We start from the raw sequence: 15961 nt of genomic DNA, 5'->3' as shown, positions 1-15961 counted from the left end.
CATAAAATCGAATTGTTCGATGGGAAGTCAAGAAAAACTCAATGAAGACAAAAAGAGAGATAAAAAGAACGTTTTTGCGTGTTAAATGAGATTGCTCGACTATCCCCTAGTTTAAAGAGCATTTTGGATCCCATCCCCATGATCGTTTTCACTCACTATATTTACGTTATCGCTAATCAAATTAAAATAATCGTCTTATTACAAATTAAAATAATCGTCTTATTCCAAAATTCACAGTGATTTATATTATCGGCTATTATCATTAAAAAAAAATCGTCGATCCTCTTTCAATGCAGAGTGCGCAATGTGAGTGATACTTCTATTCATATCCTAACAAACGTGTGTAATTTATAACTTCGTCGGTCAAAAATCATTCACGTGATGCCGCTAAATCTTTGCATGAAAGTCGCAAAGATTTTACGAATCGATATAAAAAATGCGTTGATGCTTGGGTGGTGTGCGTCTCATAGGGATGCGGAACGAGCGCTTATGATCATTACGTTAAAACGTTGCAATTCTATCCGTGTCGCGTTTATACGTATCGGTTGTTATCCGCGGCACGTGGCTGTCACGTGCGTTGCAAAAATATCCCGGTGATAAATCATGAGCTGTTCGAGGAAACAACTCACGAGATTGGGTGTAAAAATAAATGGGCGTGCACTTTATTTTATAATAAAAGAATTTTTTTACGAGATCTCATCGTGAAAAAATTTAAAGTCATCGTCTCTTCTAGATTTGGATTCTTTTGCCCTTGACCCTTTGAACTTGGCCTAACTTTATTAATAATGTGCAACCCTTCATGTGTACGCGAAAGAAAGAAAGTTAAATATAACATAAAACTTTGATCGACTAGCAAACACGTGTTAATAACAGCACTTTGGAATTTTTCTTTCTTCCTTTCTTTTCTTTGTATTTTTTTTTTATCATCCATCTTCTTTACTTCTCAGTCTCAAGAATCACATTATGACAAAGACGGCGTTACCATTCACACTTGTAGAAAATAGTAAGCTGCATGTACTAAATTAAAATTGCGACGATCGTCTAATCTAAATTCTAGACGAGGGTGGCCATTTTCAGATGACCGAATAATTGAAAGTGCTAGAGAAAAAACTCGAGACACATAGAAATGTAGAAGTATGTGGCAAACAAATATGTGGCAGTTAATATTTTGGCGTAATACGTACGACAGGAAAACATAGGGAAGTGCAGCCGCGTGGAATTGACATGTGGCGCAAAAGTCCCGCAGGAAACTTTGCAATTTCTTCAACCACGTGCGCGAGCGTGTTTCGCAACGGGATGACAAACTCCCGTAAGTTTTGCACTGCGGGAAAGTGGGAGGAGGCCTCTCTAGAGTCCCATTTGCCTGTCTCTGCTCCTCAATCCATGCAGCAGCTGTGGCTTAAAATACGTAAGCAGCGAAACTCGGGTATGCCAGACATTATGCATTCACCGCGGAGACACCGCCTTAGGACTTTCGCCTTCTGAATTATCGGAATGTATTCTGGGCACCGAGGAATGAATCGAAACTAATTTTACGCTTACAGTCTTCGCGCTATTCGGTGGGTTAGCATAGGTCTTATATAGAATTTATGACATTCACAATCGTTTCCCCGCAATAAAACTTTGCTCCGTCTTATTCTACATTTACTCCGAATTTCTCTTTGTATATTCTTCCTTTTCCCTTATTCTTTATCAGGAAAAGTTAATCTTTATTAAGAAAAGTTAATTTTTTATTGGGAAAAGTAATCGGATTTATAACAGTTCAAACTAATTTCGATAAATATCTACTGCATATTCCTATTTTCTTAATTATTTTCTTATTTCCCATTTTTGTATTCAGTAGCAAATGCATCTAAAATGTCAACTTATAATAATTTTTATTTAAATATTATTTAATTTACCAAATACATTTTAATCTCAATTAATCATTATATTTCTGATGACAATTTGGTAAATATTTTCTTATAGTTCAATAATTTTCTTATAGTTTCAATAATTAATAATATTTGCTTAAAATGATTCTAAAAGTTACGATAGAATATCCTGAAGATCGAAGTTTATTGTGGAGAATTTGTTAAATCTTACTGATAATGAGGATGTGCTTCTTGACATTTTCTCCCATGCTATTTTTTTTTCCTTCTTTTAGTAAAAAAATTAGCGGCGCATCGCGGGTAATTGATAACTAAGAGCTAGTCTCCTATGCGGTGAATAAACCACGATGTCGCGTATTACAAAGATAGAAATTTATCTTCCGAGTTGAGGAACAGACACCCGAGAGTCTCGAGGAAAGAAGATTTATCGCGAAAAGTACGCGGGGCAAGCAACACGCGGGACGGGATCCAATTTATTCTCATGCATATTGCGCATTATTTATCATGTAACCCGCTTGCAAAACTCGCACGTAACACAGCCAACGGAAATATATACATGGAATTAATTACGCGTTATTGGCGCGTGCACTTCAATTATGTTAGCTACGCCCGCGCGCGATTTGCATATTACGCCAATAATTTGCGTAATTCTTTAATGAATTTATTCCGCGCGCGAAATGCCTCCGTAAATTTTCATTATTTATTATTCCCCTTCGAAATTTTCGATTTTAATGCAGCAACATCTATTGAAGTCTATATTGTTTTTCGAACCTTCTTTATATTATCATATTGAGTTTGTTTTTTTATCTATTGAATTTCTCTGAAAGAATAAATTATTTAAAATTTAAATAATTTAAAATTTAAAATTAAAAATTTGTTTTCTTTATACTGCGATTTGCGTTCTCTTTTTTCTCTTTTTCGCCTTCTTGAGAGAGAGAGAGAGGGAGAGATAATTATATTTTATAGGCGCGCACGGTAGCGAAATTAGGTCGGTGGTCAGGGTATGGATGAAAAATATTAGTGAGTGCTTATCGAGATATCGATAGCGTAATTAAAACCGATGTCAACGTATAAAGCTGCGTCGCGCTCGGTTAATCGGCAAATGGAAACAGGTTTACGCGTTCCTCATAATCTCATTGCCGTCATCGTTATGAAAATCACGTTGTACGTACAAAAGATAAAATAATCACCAAAAAGTTTGATCACGTTAAATCGGGAGTAACGATCTATCTTTTTTCTCCTCTTTCTATTTTTCTACAAACGCTTTTATGACGAGACTTTTCGCCACTTGTCGGTTACGATTGCGACAAGAATGATGGTTATACCATCGTGGATCGTTATATTCGTCATGGGGATTCGAGGGAAGAGCTGGAAGTCCCTGAATATATCGCGGACACATGTTCCCACGACGGTGCTTCTTTACCTGGGAAAACGCGGTTTGATCAAACGTGCAATAGTCTCTCTTTTTTTCTTTATCTCTTTCTTGTTCTTGAAAGAGAGAAAAGAAGGAGAGAGAAGAGCAGGTTAGTACTGAATCTGACACGTGAAAATAGACGCCTTATCACACGTGATAAACTTTACACCGTTGGTTGGCGAGAGCGAAGAAAAGATTATGTCACGATAGTAACCGAGATAACGAGATCCACTTTTATATCAAACGCATATCATAAAATCTCTTTCCTTCACGATAGGACGATGACATCCACCTTCGGTCTTACATCGATCATCAATAATCCTTTCTTCGTCTTTCTCTCTTTTTTTCTCTCTCGATTTCTGCAAAATTCCTGTCGCTTCATCAAAAAGGATCACTTTTCAGTTTGTATGTAACATTACATGCGTGAGGCATGTTAGAAAGGTAGCTCGCGATTTTTTATTTAATATCGCTTTAACAGAATCTAAAAATTTAACACTTAGATTTTTTTAAACTAATTTATATAATCATATAGTACTTTCTTCGATATAATATACCAACACTAATATTAAGTAAAACTTCTAATAACATAATGTTTTCTTAAAATTAACTATTGCTGATTATTAAGTTAGAATCGTTATTTTTTTTTATTTATTAATTTTATATTAATTGATAATGTTAAAATTATTGATTTTGAATTCTCATAGAAGAAGTTACGACTTTTGAGATTTTCTGTACATTCTCTCACGCAATCACTACGTCGTAATTGACGAAGATACCGTCAAACTCTCCGAGATAGATTCGCGAGAACCGTACAAACTGCACGTTGCTCGCAATTCGTGATAAATTGGATCATTCGAGTAGTCGCTGACCGGAAAGTCGTTAGAGCTAATTAATGAGAGCGCTTGTATCGATAATATTAGATAGACTTGGAATGATTACGTATCATGCCAGACAGAGCGACGCGGGAATCATTAAGATGCCGTAACAATTGTTGCATCTGACAGAGAATGTGCAGATGCGAAAGTGCAGATTAAAACAGGAGATCGAGCTCTCTTCTAAATTGTTTGTGCATATATGTGTCGCATCTCAATTCATTAAAGTTTTGATCGAAATTTTCAGGAATTGGCTCTGTAATACAAAATCCTTTTCGATTAGCAAAAAGAACTTATGTAAAGAAATTATATGCTGTCAATATCATATTGTAAATATTGATATTTAGATTAGTAGAGAGATAAAAATATCATTGCAAAAATACTTCTAAATTTGACTAAAGAATATATTCTTTGCTATGTAAGAGAGAGAGAAAGAGAGAGAGAGAGGGGGGGGGGGAGAGGATTCGAACGTTTTCTAATATTTGCAATCAATTTGTTTACTCAATTTTAAATGAACAAATTGAGTGCAAGTATTAAGATATTGAAACAATGGAAGATTCAATTTTAAAATTCTACATACATTGAAATGATAAAATGTAAACGATTATTCAACTAATTTTTCATATAAGAATTCTTATAAAAGATTGTTCACATATAATATCTAAAAAGCTAATTCAGATGGCATAAACAGTTATAATTTTTCTAGCTGGGATTGTAATGTAATTAAATTATGTATTAGGAAAAAATATGCTTTTTTGCTCCTCTTCATCCAGTGCTGCCATTAAACCCATTAACGAACAAAGTCTGGAAGCGCAACAGCGTTCGCGTAACTTGATCGGGAGTTCGCGAAAAAGAAAGGATTGCAACGAAGAAATTTGAGAAATTCGTGTTTCTTAGTAATTATCGGGTGATTATAAAATGGAAGTTTGCGACCGACCTTCGAGAATTATTCGCCACAAAAATGAAAGCATTATTCGCGCGCGGGCGACGCGGGAAATAAAAGCGGAGATACGGTCGGTGTCGTAAATCCCGGGGAGGAAAAACTTGCGCCGGCCCCGGAACAAAACTCGCAAACGGCCGCGAACGCGATTATAACTTGCTCGTCGCGCGGAACTAATTGCACTGCGAGGAGAGAGGAAGACTCTCTGTTTGACTCTTTGTTTTGCATGCTAAGGGCAAACGTTTTGAGCAAACGAATCGTTGCCAACATCAAGAAATGCTTCATTTTTGCGAGACGTTTTTAGCCTGCAGGGATAAATTCTTATCGAAAGGATAACCGGTTTAGCCAGTCGTAAGTAATCAGTTGTTATTTGCAGACAGCAAAATTTTCAATGCGAGCAAATAGCGTGAGATTCGCACGAAATAAAAATGATGGCGATGGTAACATTTTTATTTCGGACGGATGACGTCCGGATTTTACCGGCGTTACATTATACGTCGAGGATAGGAAACAAATTTTTAATTTCCAGTAATTTTACATAATCAGGGAACACCGGAAAACAAGAAGTACTCTCGATCGAAAGTGTTATTTTAGTCATAATACAGCTTCGTTTTTCTTTGCCTTGTCTCGAAACGAAGTTTTGAACTTAAACGAGTAAGGAGAATCTTAGAACAGAAGACTCTTTTTCCAAAGAGAGATGTCTATTCAACAGGCGTGCTTATATTTCAAGGATTTATTTCCCTCTTTTCTCTTTCGCCGTTTGTTTAGCCTTAAAGTTTCATTTTCTCGAGGGTAGCAAGTATTCTGAAATTTTCTCCCTTTAAACAGATGTATTGCTGTCGAAAAGGGCGCGTTTACATTATTATATTACACGCTTCTTTAATATTACTCATCTTCTTTAATATTATGCATCACAATTTCCATAGCTATTTAAAAAATCAATCAATATATTTGCGATCGTGCCACGTGATATCCTGTTTCGATCAATTTAACAAACATACATTGGTGGGTCGATATGTCAACTGGGAAAACAGTAAAGCCTCAACAAACGAACCGACGCACGCGCGTTTTATTAGATAACAAAAAAGCGAGAGAAAAAGAGAGAGAGAGAGAGAGAGAGAAGAGATGATGAGACAGATATGGGAAAAACCACGCGCGAACTGAACTGTCTGTGGGTGATGGCCGTGTTAATTAAACAAATTTATAGCTCGATGGTTTTGCTTACAATTAAAAGCCGGCCAATAATACTGTACCACCGGGTCAACTCTGACAGTAGCGTCAATTGAAACTTGTCGGACGATTGGCGAGCATATCAGAGCAATAAAATTTATTGCCCATCTGGCATTTAGATTACAATATAGTGACATCTTGTGAATATTAAAACGAATAAAACAGATTCTAAAAACTGTCAATGATATTATATCGCTATTGTAATAAATCAACATGATAAAAAATATTTTAAATATGGAGAAAGGATACACCGGGTGAACTTTTAACGTTAATTTAATTTCACAAATTTTTCGTTAAGAAACTCAATTATATCTCTCTTTTACATGTTTTTGGCCGTAAAATGAAATTTATGCATGATAAAATTTTAGGATAAGTAAACAGATTTGACAAGCGAAGCACGAGTTTTCCATCATCGCATCGAAATTTTTCTGTCTGGTACCGTAATATTCCATAACGCACTGTAGGAATAATAATAAGGGAATCCCTACGAGAGCTGTACGAGATTTTATTTGATTTTATCTCAAGTGACTCGCGGAGACTCGCGCTGTGACGGTCACATTTCTCGCAATATTTGCTCCATATCCCTCGATTTGGTTCGATCGCGATTATCGAGCGCGTGACTTGGAAACGAATAAATAATTGACAAATTGAAAAGTGTATTAAAAAAATTTAAAATATATATATATATATATATATATATATATATGAAAAAATTTAAAATATATTAAAATATATATGAAGAAATTAACGGTTTTTTTACTCCTCTCTTTCTCTAATAAATATTAATTATGATAATTATAAGAAAATATTTTTTTCAATGTATAATTCTTTCGTATCAGAAATAATTTGGCATGAAAAACCTAATTTGACAATCTACGATCTACGAGCAATCTGAAATTTAAAATAACAAATAAAAGTTTGATAAAAGCTTGTACTTCACCGGGGAGAAGATTTTGTTAAAATGGCGCCGTGAGCCATTCAATCATCACAGTAAGGCATTTCAAGTCACTCGTCTCGAATCTAACCACTCTCTTTCTCTCTCCCTCTCTTTCAGAGAATATTTTGAAATTTAAATTTGAATTTTCTCTCTTGTTGAAGAAAAAACTCAACATTCCAAAAAAGATCAATCGACATTGAATCACTTTGATACGAATGCTGTATCTTTTTGTTCAACACGGAATTTTATTGGAATTTTATTTCCGATATCGTATGCTACCGTTTTTTTATTTCTTCGACCTTATCTCTTCATAAATCGAGAATATCAATACCTGGAGCTGACTAGCATTCCATATCCGCCCAATTTTCGTTCTCGTAAAATTTTACCATAGAATGGAAGACACCCTTTCATTGAACATGCATGCCAAACATGAAAAGAAATTTTTTTGGGTCTCTTAAAGTGTCATCTTCGCGTATCATCAAAATCAGATGTTGTATCTTTGGCATAATATTTCTTTGTAGGATGGAGTTATGCTGTAGACGGGATAAAATTGTTACGTGATAAATATAATAAATCACCCGTAAATAAGTTTGCTAGGAAACTGTATGTTTCTGTAACGTCACATATATATTTTATTTTTAAATTATCTGCTCTAGCGTCTATAATTATTTTTATAAATCCAATTTTTCAATTATTTCTTTTAGCTTCTATAATTACCATATTCTTTTGTTCGAAGATCTTGTGAGAACATTTGCAACATTGAGATTTCCGCCGGAAGATTAGAGAATTTTCATTTCCACCTCAGTTTAAAGATACAAATACCGAGAAGACCGAAATTCTGCCTGGCACAGAGGAATTTTAGCAAATTTAGTTTTTAATTAGGTACGTAAGGCCGGAACGCGTTCCGGGAATTTCTTATTAGATCTGCTTAGAGAACTCTGGGCAATTATCTTCAATGGCGGCTAAAACGTGATTACACAAGCTTTCACGACGGAATATTTTTCATGCTGATAAAAGACATCTGGAAAATCTTGGTTTGATGAAAGAAGACTATTCCGCGCATCAGTTGCACAATTTTAACAACAGTTATTACTGTCGGCTGATGAGATATATGTATCTCTACTTATTACAGAACTTAAATTAAAAATAAAAATCTGTATACGTTAAATTAAAAAAGAAAGGAAATAGTTATATTTTAAAATAGTTATATTTTAATTTTGCAAAAATAAAAGACATAATATAACAATTGACAGAAAAATTTATTTTATTAAATTATATATTTTTATTGCTTGGACAGAAATTTTTGAATTCTTTTTCGTGATAATTTGTTAATTATATTTTTATAATAGATTTTAAATTTATTACGTGGATATTTAAAAACATTTTTTAGTTAGAATTAAAATATTTAAAATTAAATTCTCTCGTGCTCTATTTAATATTTAGCTAAATCGACAATGTTCAAATAAATGTAAGAACGAAATTATCAAGATTGTTAAAAATAAAATAAAATAATAAATAAAAGAGAAAGAGAAAGAGAGAGAGAGAGATGAAAAAAAATATATATAACTAAATATATAAATTATTTATTATATTATTTATTTATTATTTATTATTTAATATTGACAATTATTTTACGCGAATTAATTAATATAGCTTATAGAGTAGCGAATATTAAAGAAGATGTAACATATTGTAACCGACATTATTCTTAGTCGGCATATTGATATCTTTTGTCGCACTCAAGCCTTTCACATCGATATTATTAATGCATCAATGTCATATTGGAGATATTATAACCCCCTGCCAGGCGTCTAATCAACCCTTATTGCTTCCCCATCTTTTTTGCCAGCACATAACGTTGTACTTATGTTAGATACTCCCCTCGATACATCATAGTATTATGAATTTCTATCATCTTCTCTTTCTTCCTTTTCTTCTCTCTTTTCTTCCCTATAAATATTACCAGTATCGTCTATCAAAGAGATCGAGATAGCGCGCGACGACGTATCCGTATGTATGCCGTCAGTGGGACACGCTTTTTCATTCACGTCACGTCGCGCCCGCCAATATTTTTAATTTAAGTTCGACGCGCGAGGGAGTCGAGCGGAGGAAAAAAAATTCCATTCACTGCGAATCGTGGCCGGATTTCGAATAGTCGTAAACTCGAATACAGCGAGAATAGAGCGAATACGGCGAGAGGTAGGAAACGCGAACGAGGGAGAAGGGTTGAGAGTCGCTCGCTCAAGATTATCTGAGGTGCGCAAGTTGCAGCTTGACGCCGCGATTAAATCGCCCCGTCGACGCTATAGTAATAATTACGTTCTTGGTAGGTCACGTTCTCGCGATAAAAAAGGTACGTTAACAAGCCCCGGCCCCGATTTTATTAGCTTATCGCTGACCAGCGTTATTATGTTCCCTATTGTATGCATTATACATGTACGCGTACATGAACGTGCACGAGGGGGATCGAAAAGATGCAGAATACGCTGTAATGATAACTGCGAGTTACGCTGAGCGGAGCAATACGGTAATTGTACTGTAATTATAATTGAACGTTTAATTCGCTTCATATGTGCATGCTTCGTATTCATTTATATTGAAAGTAACACATAATATATAAGAGTATCCGTATAAAACAGTATAAAGCATAAGAGTATCCTTACATAATAAATGTAAAAACGAAATTATTAAGATTGTTAAAAATAAAATAAAATAATAGATGAAAGAGAAAAAGAGAGAGAGAGATGAAAAAAATATATATAAAAATTAAGGCCTTTCGTTTCCGGGATTAATTCATTCGATATGATGATAGCGTTTGACGTTATCGTAGACTACAGAATCATGGACCGCAATTCAGCGCTAAATATACAACATAAATACGCGTACATGCATTTATTTATGGTCGTATCATAATTTCGAGAGTAAACGAACCCGGTAAACGAATACTCTCGGTTTTATTTGATACGAATTTATATGGGATTCAAAATATCGACATTCGAGGACCCGGTCCCCTTGTTACAGTAAATGATAGAGACAAGCTGGCCTTTAAACTTGACGAGATAGAAGCACTCGAGCGCTGACAAGGATCTCCGCTCAGCGAGCGCCTTGAGATGATCCTTTCGCATAATACTATTTGGCTCTCTCGTTTTCTATTTTAGACAGCAATCTCCATTCATCATTTGGATTCTTTTATCTCTGTTCGATTGTTCGTAAAGAGCGTCGATTTGTAGTGATGCATTTCTAGAAATCGCGCATCCGAATAGAATAAATGATATAAAGGAAGCGAATTAAAAATTTTCAAATGGAGCAAAGAATAAATTATATTCTTAAATGGATCATTATATCTTTTAAGAAGAAAAAGAAACTGTATTAACATTTTATCGCATCTTTTTATCAAATATAAGCAAATATAATCAGAGTGAATTCATTATTCTTCCTTTCCGTAAGGATATTTTACATATATTTTATGTTATACGATTATAATTAATATTTTAATCATTGATGATACATGCCATTGATATCTCAATATCTATCAACCGAAAGAAACTTTATTATACATTGTAACTTAAGATAATATTTTTTTCAAATCTCAGAGGTAACTAAAGTACTCATTTTCAGGTTGCATATGATAGTTAAACGAATTTGTCGACGAGACAAGTGTCCGCCCTCTCGTTGCAACTTTACTTTTCACATACACATGCGGTGCGTTTGCACCTGGGGTCAGTCCGGAAAGAGGCGCCGGTGCTTCTCGTTACATTCATAATTTAAACGTTCGCCGGTCCTCGCACTTTCTCTAACGCATCACACACATAACGCGATATAAAGTGATTTTCATGTCGAAGGTCGAGTGCGCTTTTAGCCGAATCTAATTTTACGGGGCGTCATTGATGCACTCGGCTTTCTCTTTCTCTCTCTATCTCTCTCTTTTTCTTTTTCTCCTTTAACTGTGCATTTTCACATATAAATCTTCTTAAGTATAGGCAATAAATATCATGCGGAAAGGCGAAATATGAATCGGCATGAATATTCTGTCGCGACTCATCTGTCTAACCCACCGCTGCGCGCGTTGAAAGCCGCGTTACATTTTAATTTACGTCACACACTTGTCCGCTACGCAATGTAGTCACGTGGTGAAGATAATCCTTTAAATATTTTATATCAACTGAAATATTAATTCCAAACCGCGGTCATTATTTATAATGCGCGCTAATTAAATTCCACACTAGACTTGAATATTTTTGACAGGATTCGTTCGATTTTTTGCTTTAAATTTTTTCTTTCAACGAAACATGATTTTGCTATTTAAATTAATCTAAAATAGAAAAGAGATAACGGTATAATATTGTTGATAATAAACAAAATCATTCCAGCAAGAATATTTTTTGTGGCACGCACGTACAGAGAATAAATAATTGTCCTATATATTTGAAACAAAGAAACGCAAAATTGGATCATCAATTATAAATTATATATATTAATAAACGATTGTTGCATCATAATTTTTTAGCGCATTTTATATTTAACTGTTATGGTCAAAGAATGTGAAGCGAGAAACATGCATCGATAATAGTACGAATCAATGAATATGAAATTGACATTAGCGTCTATTCTACAGTTAATTAAATGATATAATTAATTGCTGTCATTGTCTTCACTCATCAATTAGAATGAAATGCTTAACATGCATCCTCTGTTGCAAATTGCATGGCTCTGCATCGTCGCATGCGGCGAGCAAATCATTTCGCGCGTACGATGAAAAACATATGTTTGCAAGCCATACGGACCGTCTCGATCGATTTGACGATCAAAACGTTCCGGACAATAACGTATGCTATAATTACCTCGAGATGCGTACCGGTTGCATCTTTCGCGGCTGCATCGCGCGCCTTACTTCCGGGAAATAATTTTCTCGCGTAATAATTTTTTTTTTAATCTCGGATCTGTTTCCCCTCTTTTCCACGGCCGCAAGAGTGACAAAAGTTTGTGTTGTCACTTTTTTGCGACTACCGTCCGACAAACGAGAGCTCCTTCGAGCGCGTCGCGGCGCTAACTGGAGAATTTTTGCGAGTGCACGAGAAGCTCGGCCGGTCCAGCCACGCGACGCATGCGTCGCACTCTGCCTTCGTGGATTCGCAAGAAAAACGAAAAGGGAAAAGAAGAAAGAAGGAACTTCTGATAATATTGAGAAAGTGTTCCGCGATATCATCATCGGATACGGAAGAGATCGCGTAGGGTCGCGTGAACTTGCGCTAGATTGAAAGCTCAGATACGCCGATACGCATGAAAATGGTCGAAATTGTCGCAAGTTTATCTCGGTGACGGCGGCAAAATTAATGAGATTGTGAAATGCGGGTAACAAGATGACGTTAATCATCAGGCGAGTCGAGAGTTTTACCTATAAATATAAATTATCAATCTAATATAAAACGCATTGGCATCATTTTCGCTCGCATTCATGTGAGTTTTTATTTATTATTTTTATTTATTAATATTTATATACTCGCAATTTATGACAGATTCGAAAAGTAGAATGCACCTAAATTTGGGAAATAGTAAAAGAATGAAAATTATCATATAATATATCTTTTATAATTAAACCTCGAGCATAATTTCATCTAGAAACTTGAGTTCTCGTAACATTGTAAATAGCGAAGATGTAGAAAATGCATGGATTATATAATAAGTAAATATATATAAATATATATATATATATATCTCTCAAATTACAAATCAATTTTTTATTTGAAATATGTAACCATGGTTCCAAATAAAAAATCAATTTAGAATTTAAGTAGAATGTACTAAAATATAATCTTTTTTCTAGAATCGTTTCTAAAGTTCGAAAAGCAGTTATGTTCAAGTACCCTTTATATAAATCAATAATCTTTTAGATATTCTGCATATAAAAATATAAAGGCGAGAAGTTAAAAGAGTAAAATTATCAAAAACTTTATGAAGTATTATTTTCATGATTTATTCTGAAATAAAATAAAATGAAATTTTAAATCTATTTTATATATTATAAAATAATATTTTAATAATGTTAAAATAGTATTTTTTTAAATCATGTATTAAAATTATTATATAAAAAATTTCAATTTCATTAAAAGTCTCGAAATTTCATAGATTTATATAATTAATGTGTTTGTGGGGAGAGAGCAGATGGCAAAGGGTGGCAAGGTTTAAGTTAGAGTGCAAGAGGGGAAAAAATATTGGGTGGAGATGGACGAAAGAAAATGTATATTATGTGGGAGCCAACAGGAGATGTGGGAGCACGTGTGGAAAGAATGTGCGAATGAAGGGAAAGAAAGTGTATAACAGGAAAGAATGGAGGAAGTGTTAGGAGAAAAGAGAGAGGGGGAGAGATGGTTGAGGAAGTTGAAGAAATTGAGGGGAGGAAGGGAAAAATGAGTGGAGGAATGAGGAAAAAAATGAGAAAGAAAGCTGGGGACACTGATGAAAGAAGCAGTGAAAATTGTAAATGGAAGCGGAAGTCCTTAGGAATGTAGAATAGAGTAAGAGAGGATATAGGGTGGGTTATAAACATGTGTGCATGTGTGTATGTATTAGATAGGATAGAATAATAAATGATAGTAATATAGAAATGTACGAAATGTACGAAATGTAAATATGTAAAAGAGAGCTTTATTGTAAAATATAGTAAAGAATATAGAGTAAAGATTGTTTTGTTATGATACTTGTCATTCTAAGAGGAACCAATAAAGTATACCTAATATTATTAATGTATTATTATTTTGTTTATGGGACATTCTTCGTAAAAAAACTTCAAATCTGATACAGACTTTAACAATCAAGTCAATGTCTTCTTGTGATTTAATTTGATTACGCGATAAAGAATAATTTTACACGTACGAATAACTTTTACAATTGAAGAGATAAAATAATGTTTGTCTCAGCTACCTGGATAAATAAACGCCGTTGCTTAGACTGTGGAAGATCGAGGTTTATGGCTCGTAACCATTTTCGCTCAATGGCACGTAGAGGAGGATATTATCTTGTATCGACATGATAAATTACGTACGGCTGCTCTTATGACCGAATCCTTCGATGATCCACAGTCAAACTTTTCGCATTTCAACTTACGTCTTACAAAGGGGTTAGTTGCCCTTTCTCCCTTTCATTCTCCCTTTCCAGATAGTCTTGATTAACTAATCCGAGGTAGTTTCTAACTCGAACAAGTATTAACTAATTCCAACTGTTTCCCATCCCTTTCTCAAGTCGCACTAACTATGACGTAAATAGAGAAAGTTAGAAATATTAAGATGATAGAGAAATGGAAGCAAAGTAGCGCGTTTACATTTCTACCATTCGTTCTATTTGTAAGCTCTCGAAATATGATATTTATATGATTCATATTTCTCTTTCTATTCTTAAGATTCGAACTTTAAATCCTCTCTATTCACAGAGTACAAATTTGACAAATTTTAACTATTTAAAAATATGTTACGCATGTTATATGTTATGCAGATAAATAAACATGAATTCAAAATAATTTTGAAATTAATTACATTTCTCTTGAGTCCAATTCATTGATATCTGTAACTTCGTAAATTTTTATTTTAGTTGCAATACGAAAAAAACTGATCAATTGATATCAAGCTTACGTATCTAATCCTCCCTAAAATAGAAGGGGTCCTGTAATCGAGCCTAAGTGCTAAGTGTTGTAACTTTCGAGTATCATAAATAAATGATATTTATCATGTGTTGGAACAGAACGTAACAAACCCGAATTCGTGCTCGACATTATCAGTGTGTTTCGCACGAAAAGATCCTCAAGAGTGGCATAGAACTACTTTGACCATAACGGGATGAATTGTGCGTTCGTTCCATGGGGAGTAGGACTGTTAAGAATACGTATGCCTCGGCATGGGGTCGACGAGTCAGCGAGCCCACGAAAACAGATTTCTAAACGTCCTTTCTGTACGTGGCAAACTGCCAGTGCAGTTCGGTAGAATAAATGTTATTATAACGATCGTATACAGATTTTATTAACAATCAAACTCATATATTCGATTGACTGATATTATAGAACGCTTATTTATCTGGAAATTAATAATGGCAACTACAAGATAATATTTTATATCAGTCACGTTAAATATATTTTTTCAATCAACAATTGTAAATAATAGTATAAAGATGTAAAATAATAGATACAAAGTGGATAATTAGTTCTCTCTCTCTCTCTCTCTCTCTCTCTCTCTCTCTCTCTCTAAGAAATAATACTAATTAAGATCAACATCCATTGCGGAAACTGAATTTAATGGAAAAAAAACATTGAGTTAGTTATCCGTGAATAGCTATAAGAAACAATTAAATATTTCCTTGACAGATTTCGTATGTTAAGGCATTCACGAAGATGATGCAAGTAATTTAATAATTAAATTTAAATATTTATTGTATTATTTATTATTTAATTAGTTGTCAATTAATTGTGCTGACATGGTATTATATTGACTTCTTCTATTAATCTTTATCATTGTTTTATATCTTTCTATATTCTTTTATATAGATAGTATGGCGACAATATTACATGTCACGAGAGTAATATTTCTTTAAAAGTAGACTGACACAGAACACAGTTTGTAAAAACATTTGAGTCGCGAGAATTCAGAGTGTAAAATATTTATTAGTCCCATGCATTGTTACGACGTCAACTGTAATAAAAGTTGTATCAGC

The 15961-nt window shown here is 34.1% G+C and overlaps 2 protein-coding genes across 4 annotated transcripts in view; one reads left to right on the top strand and one right to left on the bottom strand.

Moving 5' to 3' along the window:
- The window catches only part of LOC145967067 (putative G-protein coupled receptor B0563.6), a 39229-nt gene extending 26927 nt beyond the window's left edge, over nucleotides 1-12302 (bottom strand). Inside the window, exon 1 of one of the 2 annotated variants that reach the window (XM_083091695.1) lies at nucleotides 12106-12302. The gene's annotated coding sequence lies outside the window, so the exon portion shown is untranslated. Of the gene's footprint in view, nucleotides 1-1184; nucleotides 1307-12105 lie in introns of those variants that run through there. The other variant, XM_083091696.1, reaches the window with a different exon arrangement.
- Nucleotides 1-15961, top strand: part of LOC145967058 (uncharacterized) — a 150436-nt gene that overhangs the window by 96178 nt on the left and 38297 nt on the right. The window lies entirely within an intron of this gene.

The sequence above is a fragment of the Camponotus vicinus genome, unplaced genomic scaffold (genome assembly GCF_025532165.1).
Source record: "Camponotus vicinus isolate PSW18456_S1 unplaced genomic scaffold, iyCamVici1.0 SCAF_2, whole genome shotgun sequence".
Lineage (NCBI taxonomy): Eukaryota > Metazoa > Arthropoda > Insecta > Hymenoptera > Formicidae > Camponotus > Camponotus vicinus.
The sequence above is the reverse complement of the archived record's forward strand: the minus strand, read 5'-3'. Positions and strand labels throughout refer to the sequence as shown.